General features: G+C 38.8%; 1 long non-coding RNA gene across 2 annotated transcripts; it reads right to left on the bottom strand.

The window, feature by feature from the left end:
* Positions 1–5,013: 5,013 nt before the first annotated feature.
* On the bottom strand, positions 5,014–7,233 carry LOC143469260 (uncharacterized). 2 transcript variants are annotated; one of them, XR_013119091.1, is made up of 3 exons: positions 6,167–7,233; positions 5,554–5,953; positions 5,014–5,309 (listed from the first exon to the last, which is right to left on the bottom strand). It is a non-coding gene; the product is annotated as an uncharacterized LOC143469260 (long non-coding RNA). The 2 variants fall into 2 exon arrangements; XR_013119090.1 differs by lacking the exon at positions 6,167–7,233 and having other exon boundaries at positions 5,554–6,153.
* Positions 7,234–8,194: the final 961 nt, after the last annotated feature.

Raw genomic sequence — 8,194 nt, 5'->3', positions numbered from 1 at the left:
CGAAATTTAAGACAACAGTTACAGTTGAACGTGTAAAAGAGTCAACAGTAAAACGAATATATCACCTTCGCGTTGAAAATATTCAATGTTCCATTTATCGAGTAGTTATATTAAAACTTGAATTCAAACATTGGTGGGTGTATCAGCTCTATACCTAAAACCTATGTTGTTAGCATTAAATCAAGCATTGTTGAAATACGAGAACAATTTCTTATGCAATTTGAGTAACACAAACAGCATCGTATGTGGATCTAAACCAACGATTTAGTGGAACTTATGCGCAGTAAAATGTTTCCAGATTTCACTTTAGTTTATCATTCCCATCTCCAAGTCACTCTTTATCGAGTTTCTTATCTGGGAAAGGTCTAGGAAAACGTTCACTCATTTTTGAGCGCCTCTTTCAGCGCAAAACAAAAATATTATTACCTTTCCATTTTGACTTTCGCAATGGCGTACTGGTCTTCAAGATACTGATTTATTAACGTGTTTATTGATAGATGACGTTTGACTTGCTTTTTGTCTTGAAAAAAAAGTGTTCATATTTATATTTCTTATGCATTATCCTACTGTTACGTGCAAATACCACGTGAAATGTGTCAAAATCACGCTTGGTGTATATTGCCATACAGAGAAGAACCAAAAAAACGCCTGGTCGTTTCTGTCACAAATAAGATCGCTATTCAGACGATCGCGTGGAAACGACAGGTCATTACTGTCCAAACGATACTACCTATACACTATATAGGCATAGTTATATCTACAACAAAGTGTGCATTCTTTCACGGTATTTGTTATCTTAACACCTGCGTGCTTGCATTGGTATTATGCAAACTAAGGCAGTAGGTTTCTCTACGGTCAAACAAACAAGTACCTTAACAGGTGAAGTGTCACTTGTGTGTTTTAGGCCTCTTGTGTGGCCGTGTCGAGCGCCACAATCCAGTGTACATGTTTGAATTCCGTTCGGCTATTATCATTAATTATTACGACGTTTGGGACAGATTTCAAACACCCTAAAATGTTAGATTAGGGACGTCGTGAATTTTAGCCATGCTAATCCTGTAGTGTTTATATTATATCTGTCGAACGAGACCTAGGCGGTCGGTGTTAAAAGTTGAGTCTTGGTTGAAGCAGCGGCAGCGCGAGATTTTCTCCTAAAAATCTCTTTTTAAATTTGTTTAAAAACGTTTTTTAGACGTCACACTGTAAAACGAGATAAGGGTCAGCAAAAATGCATAGACAATTCGCCCTACGAAATTCCAAAGTCAGTTGGCATTCAAGTTAACATCCGTCTTCTCTTTGTTACTAATCAGTGCCCAAGACGTAAACACTAGGACCCAATTGCCGTGCTTCATCCGCACAATTCTTAGATCTGACACTGCCCCCGCACAACCAATATTTAAGCCAGCTAACAGAGGAAATGGTTTAAGTTGATTATAAGTTGCGACTTGTGCTTGTCCCAATCATTACAAGAATCTTGTATGGACGGCGAAATACAACGGAAACCCGGCACTCTATTTGACGTAGATAGGCTCCCAGCTGTATGATCAGACGAAATTACAAGCCTGTAACGACAGTTAATGAAGCCTCCGACTGGCATAGAAATACAACTTTGTAATTACATTTCTTTCCTAAAATCGCATATTTAGTTATGTTAATGAGGTGTTATAGTCGACTACGAAATACCAGGAAACGGTTAGTAAAGTTAATAAATTTTTGTTGCGACTTTAGGAGGTTATTTCGTAAAAAATAACCAACTTAGATTAATGGTCTCAGCGCCAGATACTTTGTCGGTAGAAATATTTCAAACCTTTTGCCACACCTCTTAAAATCTATGGGCGACGTAACGTAATATTTGAACCAAGAAAAAGTATCGGATATAATGCTGTAAACTTACTAATTGCGGTCCGAAATAGAATCGACAGACAGACAACACACAGGGTATACCAGACCTACCTACAAACAAACAAACAAACAACAATCGAAGGGTCTATTTTGTTCTAATATAAATTTCACGGCTTCCTTATAAGAACAATAAGAAGATTTACAACGATTTTCAAGTAGTTCTCTGTGACGTGTGGTCCGGTCTCTAATGTCTGATGTATTACTTTTTCAGAGTTCAACTATAAATTATAAGTCTCAATATAGTAAACGAAAGCGTTGTTTACAGAGATACTGTGTACCTTTGTGTGATATTCCTTATTGTTTTAATTGAGCAAAAAAAGCATTTCAACATACAACAAGAGTGTTTGTGATGGAAAGATTTAACTTGTTGTACTGTATCGTTAGGAAGCATTAACGAACGAAAGATAAAGTCCATGATATCCAGTTTATAACCCGATAGCCGATATCCTTTGGCATTTTCAATATTGCTAACCATAAAACCAAACTTGGGCAACTATTTTTAACTTGAATGAAACCGAACAATAATTTCCCGCCCTGTCACTATCACTTGCTGATGACAGACAACCGAACCCAGAAACGCCATAGACTTCCTGACACATTTCTTACTGTTTTCTTGGTTCAACTGCCAAGCATACCACGACTGCTATAAAACTTACCGTACGCTTGACCCAATAATCTGTTGTGAAAACCTTCGACGCTGCCCAAATACGAGTCAGCAAAGCAGTACATTTTCAAACAAACCGGCCATTAGTTAATGTATCAGTCTTTCAGGAAATACCCTTTAATTTCATTTTGGCTGAGTCACATACTTGGCTGTAAGTGCAAAACAAAAAACACTTGGTAATCTTCCAATGTCACCTCACACCTCACGCGGTCAAATATGTTTTTTTACGTCATTTGGTTTTGCGAAAGCGATATAGGAAGTTCGCTTAGTTTGCAGTCGGTGCGCTTTTCTTGATTTTGTTATTTTTCTTAACTCTGAAATAACACCTAATAGACTCAAATATTCTGTTGTGGATCTGAGTCATAGTAAAAAGGCTGAGCCTGGCTTTAAGAATTTAATCAATTATACTATCTCTAAAGATAACGGTATAACATTTGACCTTGGTTTCTTAGTGTTGCATTTTTGGTATTTAAACTTCTTTTGACTGCCACACGCGAATCTAAAGCCTCCTTGCGCCGTTGCTAAGCTCCAATCACGCAGTGGGGCCAAATAAGGGTAAAAACTGTCGGGCATTTTACCTTGCGTGTGAATATTTTGTTAAGACGCTCGCGAAACTATTTAACCCCGGTCTCTGTTTTGGGCGCGTTTACGTAAACTTAATTCTCAGGTTTGCTGAGTAAAGATTATCTTTGGTGGAATAAAGTTGTTCTTAGAGCTACTGGTCAAAAACAACACGGCCTTGTCGGGCACAAAATTGCTGCTTTAACGCACAAAGCTCAAATCTGTTCGAATAAGGAAAAAGATGTGATGTGATGTTGAATGCTTGTACCTCTACCAGTACTTTCTCCACAAAACTTAACTACGTTTTTCAACTAGTCGAACCCTGCGTATAAAAGCAAGCCTAACACGATCGCCCCGCCCCTAACGACAAATGCAGGCAGGCTGCGGTCGCATTTTGTTTTGCCCATACCACTAACAAGTTACCATGAGGTCGCTAAGTGCAGCATTGTTATGCTTCTAAAGATAGTCAAGTTCTATTCACGGTCAAAGGGCATTTAGTATACAGCAGAAAAAAATTCCTCAGTGTCCGTTGCCAACGATTTCTTATATAATTAAATATATGGTTTTTAAATCGATTAATGCCGTTATGATAGGAAACCGTACCGGCATCGCTGTGCTTCTCATCCAGCTTACGCACAAGTCGGTTGCCTATTTGCGCCGAGGAAATTAACAAGACGCCTTCCACCGTCATTGCCGCTGACCCAAAGGAACCAGCAGAAGGTCTGGAAAAAGACGTCAACGTTGTTATGTTGTTATTGTTTTCATATCGACGATAATTTATACCAGAATTCACTCTCCGCATTGATTCAGTCTTGTTGCTTTAAAGACAATGCATTACACGATCTATAAATTTTTCTTTACGAATATGCGTTGCAAAAATGTGTCGAAGCAAGTATTTCCGACTTCAAATTTATTGCGAAGTTTTTTGCGCTTGCGGAGTTAAAGAAAGAAAATTTTTTAGTCATATGTCAATCAACAGTAACGGCCAGAGCTTAGATGTCACTGATGACTTTATGACTGGTATTTAGATGTTGATGTATTGCTCGTCTCCCTCTATACTATAAATCATCAGCATAGAGTCAAATGGTATACGCGCCGTTTAGAGTTAGACACAGTGAGTAATACTGCGACAGTAATACTGTTACTGCGACAAATACGAAGCGCATCCGCAGTCAAACCCGCGCTTATATGGGAGTGGGAGGGAACTTCTGACTGACAAGAAAGGTCGCGATGGAGAAAAATTGCCATGGCCTCAAGATTTAGGATAGGACTCGTCGAAATTTTATCAAAATTTTTATCGAACAAATTCTTTGCTTTACACTTTTACTTCTCCGCAATCACATGAGGCAGTGGCATGTTGTTTTGTTTTGCAACATGCTTGTTTATTTTCTTAGGGTCTCTCTGGTCCACGCAGCACGCACTTGATTCAGTTCGTAGATAACCTTGCGGCCTAGGAGAAAATTACGTTCTCAGTTGAAGAAAGTGCGACCATGGTAATTTGCAATTGGACCGTTTTGTTTTCTTACTAAATACAAAACTTGGAAATGTTCAGCTTTCACTGTTTCAAACAAAGACAACGCTACAGACAAGAGTAAGCATATAACCCGAGATCCTATTACAAACCGACAGTTCTAAGGCGTCTAAAATACAGTCATGGTGGAAAGCTGTGTGACCACATTGGGAATTTGACAAGCGTTCAAACGGAGATCTTTTTTGCCAACACTAAAGCCTTTATGGTTACTATAGCCAAGGGTTTCCGCAAAAACGTCTTCGTGGAACGCCTAAGCAATTATATCTTTCACGCTGGCGCCATTAAACTTAATTTGTGTAGGTCTTTATGTTTTGCTGTCTCTGATTATTTGTTGTCTTGTTGTTTATTTTTGACCGAAAATATGATTCATAAACCAAAAATACAACGCCCAATCAGCACGATAAAGTTTACTATGGTGCAATTCGATTTGCTGACAAACTGGTTGGTGCAATATGGAGATTCGACAACAATCATGTTACAAGTGGCTTTTATTAGGGTCAGGAAGGAAAACGTTTTAAAACATCATTACTTGTCACATTCTCCAGTAAAAAGTGTTTTGATGTCGTTAAGATGATGTCAAGATAGGGAGCCGCGCTCTCAGAATCCACTTATCACGAAATCTGACACCCAATGTCGACAATCTGGCGTTTGCTGTAAGAAAACAGAAAACTTACTGGCGTCAGATTTGGTGATGTCAGTTACACTGGTGCGTGATAATGCCACGAGGGATATTACTCTTCTATCGCAATCCATCAATATTTTTGGACATGAAATTAGTTATAATTATAAAGTTATTTTGAATAAGACCATAACGATGTTTTTCAACTAACAACCAATCGCGTTTATTTTTCTAGCAAATGTATAATAAAGTATTCAAATATAAATAATAACGTACGTTGAGCTCAACTCGAAATTCGTGCTCTTTTCAAAACCGTGATTTGTTTTGTGCAGTCAGCGTTTGACGTGGTTGCTGTTTTCCAGGTGGACGTATTTTCGCTTCATTTGTCCGATTACGAATCTTAAGTTGTTTTCCAGTGTCTTTAATGGACGGCTGAGTGTTGACATTAGGACATCCTTACAGACACCAGTTAATAAATACTCGTGTCTTAGCTATGTGATGATCAGAACGTGAATGGCTTTTCTGCTTAACATCTGATTACGTCTTGTATGCGTAATTCGATTTGTGTGCTCGATTTTATCTTCAACTTTTGATTGATCACTCTCTGCGAAAAACGACGATATTTTGGAACTGGGTTTTGTCTCAGCAGTTGGAGTTCAAGTGGTTTCGACTCAACCTGCACAATATATTATCGCTTATAATCACTTTGGCAAGGTAAACTGAAACGTTTAGCTCCTTTGTAAGAAACCTCTTTTTTTTGCAACTTCACCGCCAAATGAGGCCACAAAAATTGTTTACCACTTTAAACGTCGTAAATGTGTTTTTACACTCTCTCAAGCATCACGTTTAATTGAAAACATGAGAGCTCGAAAATTTGTATACATAACACCTTTGTAAACAGATGAATGGATTCTTCTTTAGCGTTCCATTACTTGCTTTTGCTTAAATCGTTTAAATCGTCGTCTTCGGGCCGACAGTTAGGTCCCTGTGACCCCGAATCGCAGGGTTAACCCCCACATAGCGATCCGAAGAGCGTCGTAATTTAATAACCAAAATAAACTTTAACACAATTCGACTTTAGCCTTGTTTTGGCTTAACTTCATAATCGAATGGTATGCTTACGTAACGATATCGCATTGCTGCCTCGAAAAGGCAACATTCCAAGTTTCAAAAATCACCGCCAGGACTCAACACCACAAAGCATTTGGGGTCGTTGTAAGCAGCGTTGATCCCAAACGTTTTGCAAAAACAAAGTTCATGGGAAAAACAATTTGTTGTAGACGCTTATGTTTTCTGTTGCCGATGGCTTTGTGTAACCCGACCGTGCGGTTTTTGACAACCTCGGTCAAAGTTGCGCATGGTCATGTGCAAAGTTAAGCAGACGTAACAGGTATCGCATTGTGACGTCGGTAACGACCCTATAGAGCTTAATGATGCAAGCAAAATGTTTAACCTGCGATCACAGGTTTTCCGTCTTTCGAACTCGTCGGGCCAAATCAGTCCTAAAATATTTGGTGACTACGGAGTAAGGGTATGTCTTCAAGCTGATAACCATCAGTGAAAGGGTTTTAAGCCGCTGATAATGCTTGTCAATCTCTGGAACATATTTTGGCATAAACGCAACTGCTGATTGAAGTGATTTGGGTTAAATTTCGACAAGGGGCGGCCAGATTTAGACACAGGCATGAATCACTGCCCTAAACGGCCAACCTCACAAATCCCTATTTTGGTCATATCGCGATTGTTGTATAAGATTACCAGTCAACCGTGCTATTAATTGCCCAAGATATAGGCTAAATGTGGATAAAGGCAGATTGAGATACAAAAGGCCATTTAAGGGACAAACTTTGTCACTCAAGAATGTAGCCTGCCTGGCTGGCTTTAATTCAGGTCAGATACAATGCTTGCAATTAACTGTGACCCGGCCTGTTTTCACCGCGCAACCCAGCTTTAGAGAAAAACAATTGATCAATGTAGTTAAATCGATTTTTGTCGTATAACATATGACCATATTAAACAGTAATGCATTCATTGACGAATGCTCAAATACTTAACAGGGAAAGGTTTTCAGTGCAGCACGATTTCTAGTAATTCCTATGAAATAACATACTTACTGAGGACAGTTGAAAAACTTGTAAATATCCCATAATATAATATATTTCAATATATTATAATACTTGAAACGCTTTTGTATTGGAAAATGGTTTAACGACTTTTAAAAGGTGAAAAGCGGGTCCCCGTGTTAAGAATCCTTTGATTACCTACCGCATTTCAATATAAAGGGGGACATCGTGTGTGGCGACAGCTGGACGCTGTTTCAACGGTGGCCGCCGTCTTATTGTCTTCAGCGGTCGCACTTATTCACGCTGTGATGTCCAGCAAGGATTTAAATTAAATTTGACACCACTGGAGGTAGACTGGCGGTTGTGACAATATCAAGCCGGGATTTTAGGAGACGGATTTGTTGTTTCCCGAAAACTAGCACGTGACGTAATCGAAAAAGAAATTTCCCTTTTCTTTTTAATTAGATAGTGTCCGCGCTACAGCATGATACCATCGACGACAATAAACTTTGTGTGTTGTACAAAAAGAAGTTTGTTTCACGATTTTGTTACGAGAAAGGAAATCATTGTAGGATCAAAGAGACACTGGAAATGAGCAGATCTCCGTTTTCATCATTATCTTATTATGTGTATCTTGTCTGTCTTATTTTAGATACCGAATGTAGTAAGTTAGAAAACCGCTTAACTGTTCTTTCTCCTGTCCGTATTAACTTAATCTGCGTCATGATTTCCGTCCCTTTAGACGTAAATTCGCACAGTTTTTAAGTTACCCGACCAAAATGTGTAGGCGTTCTTACTAATACCGTGATATACAATAAAAATAGATTTTAATCGCTCGTTACCCTTGTTCTAAC

The sequence above is a fragment of the Clavelina lepadiformis genome, chromosome 8 (assembly GCF_947623445.1).
Source record: "Clavelina lepadiformis chromosome 8, kaClaLepa1.1, whole genome shotgun sequence".
NCBI classification, from domain to species: domain Eukaryota; kingdom Metazoa; phylum Chordata; class Ascidiacea; order Aplousobranchia; family Clavelinidae; genus Clavelina; species Clavelina lepadiformis.
This window is presented reverse-complemented; position numbering and strand designations above follow the sequence as displayed.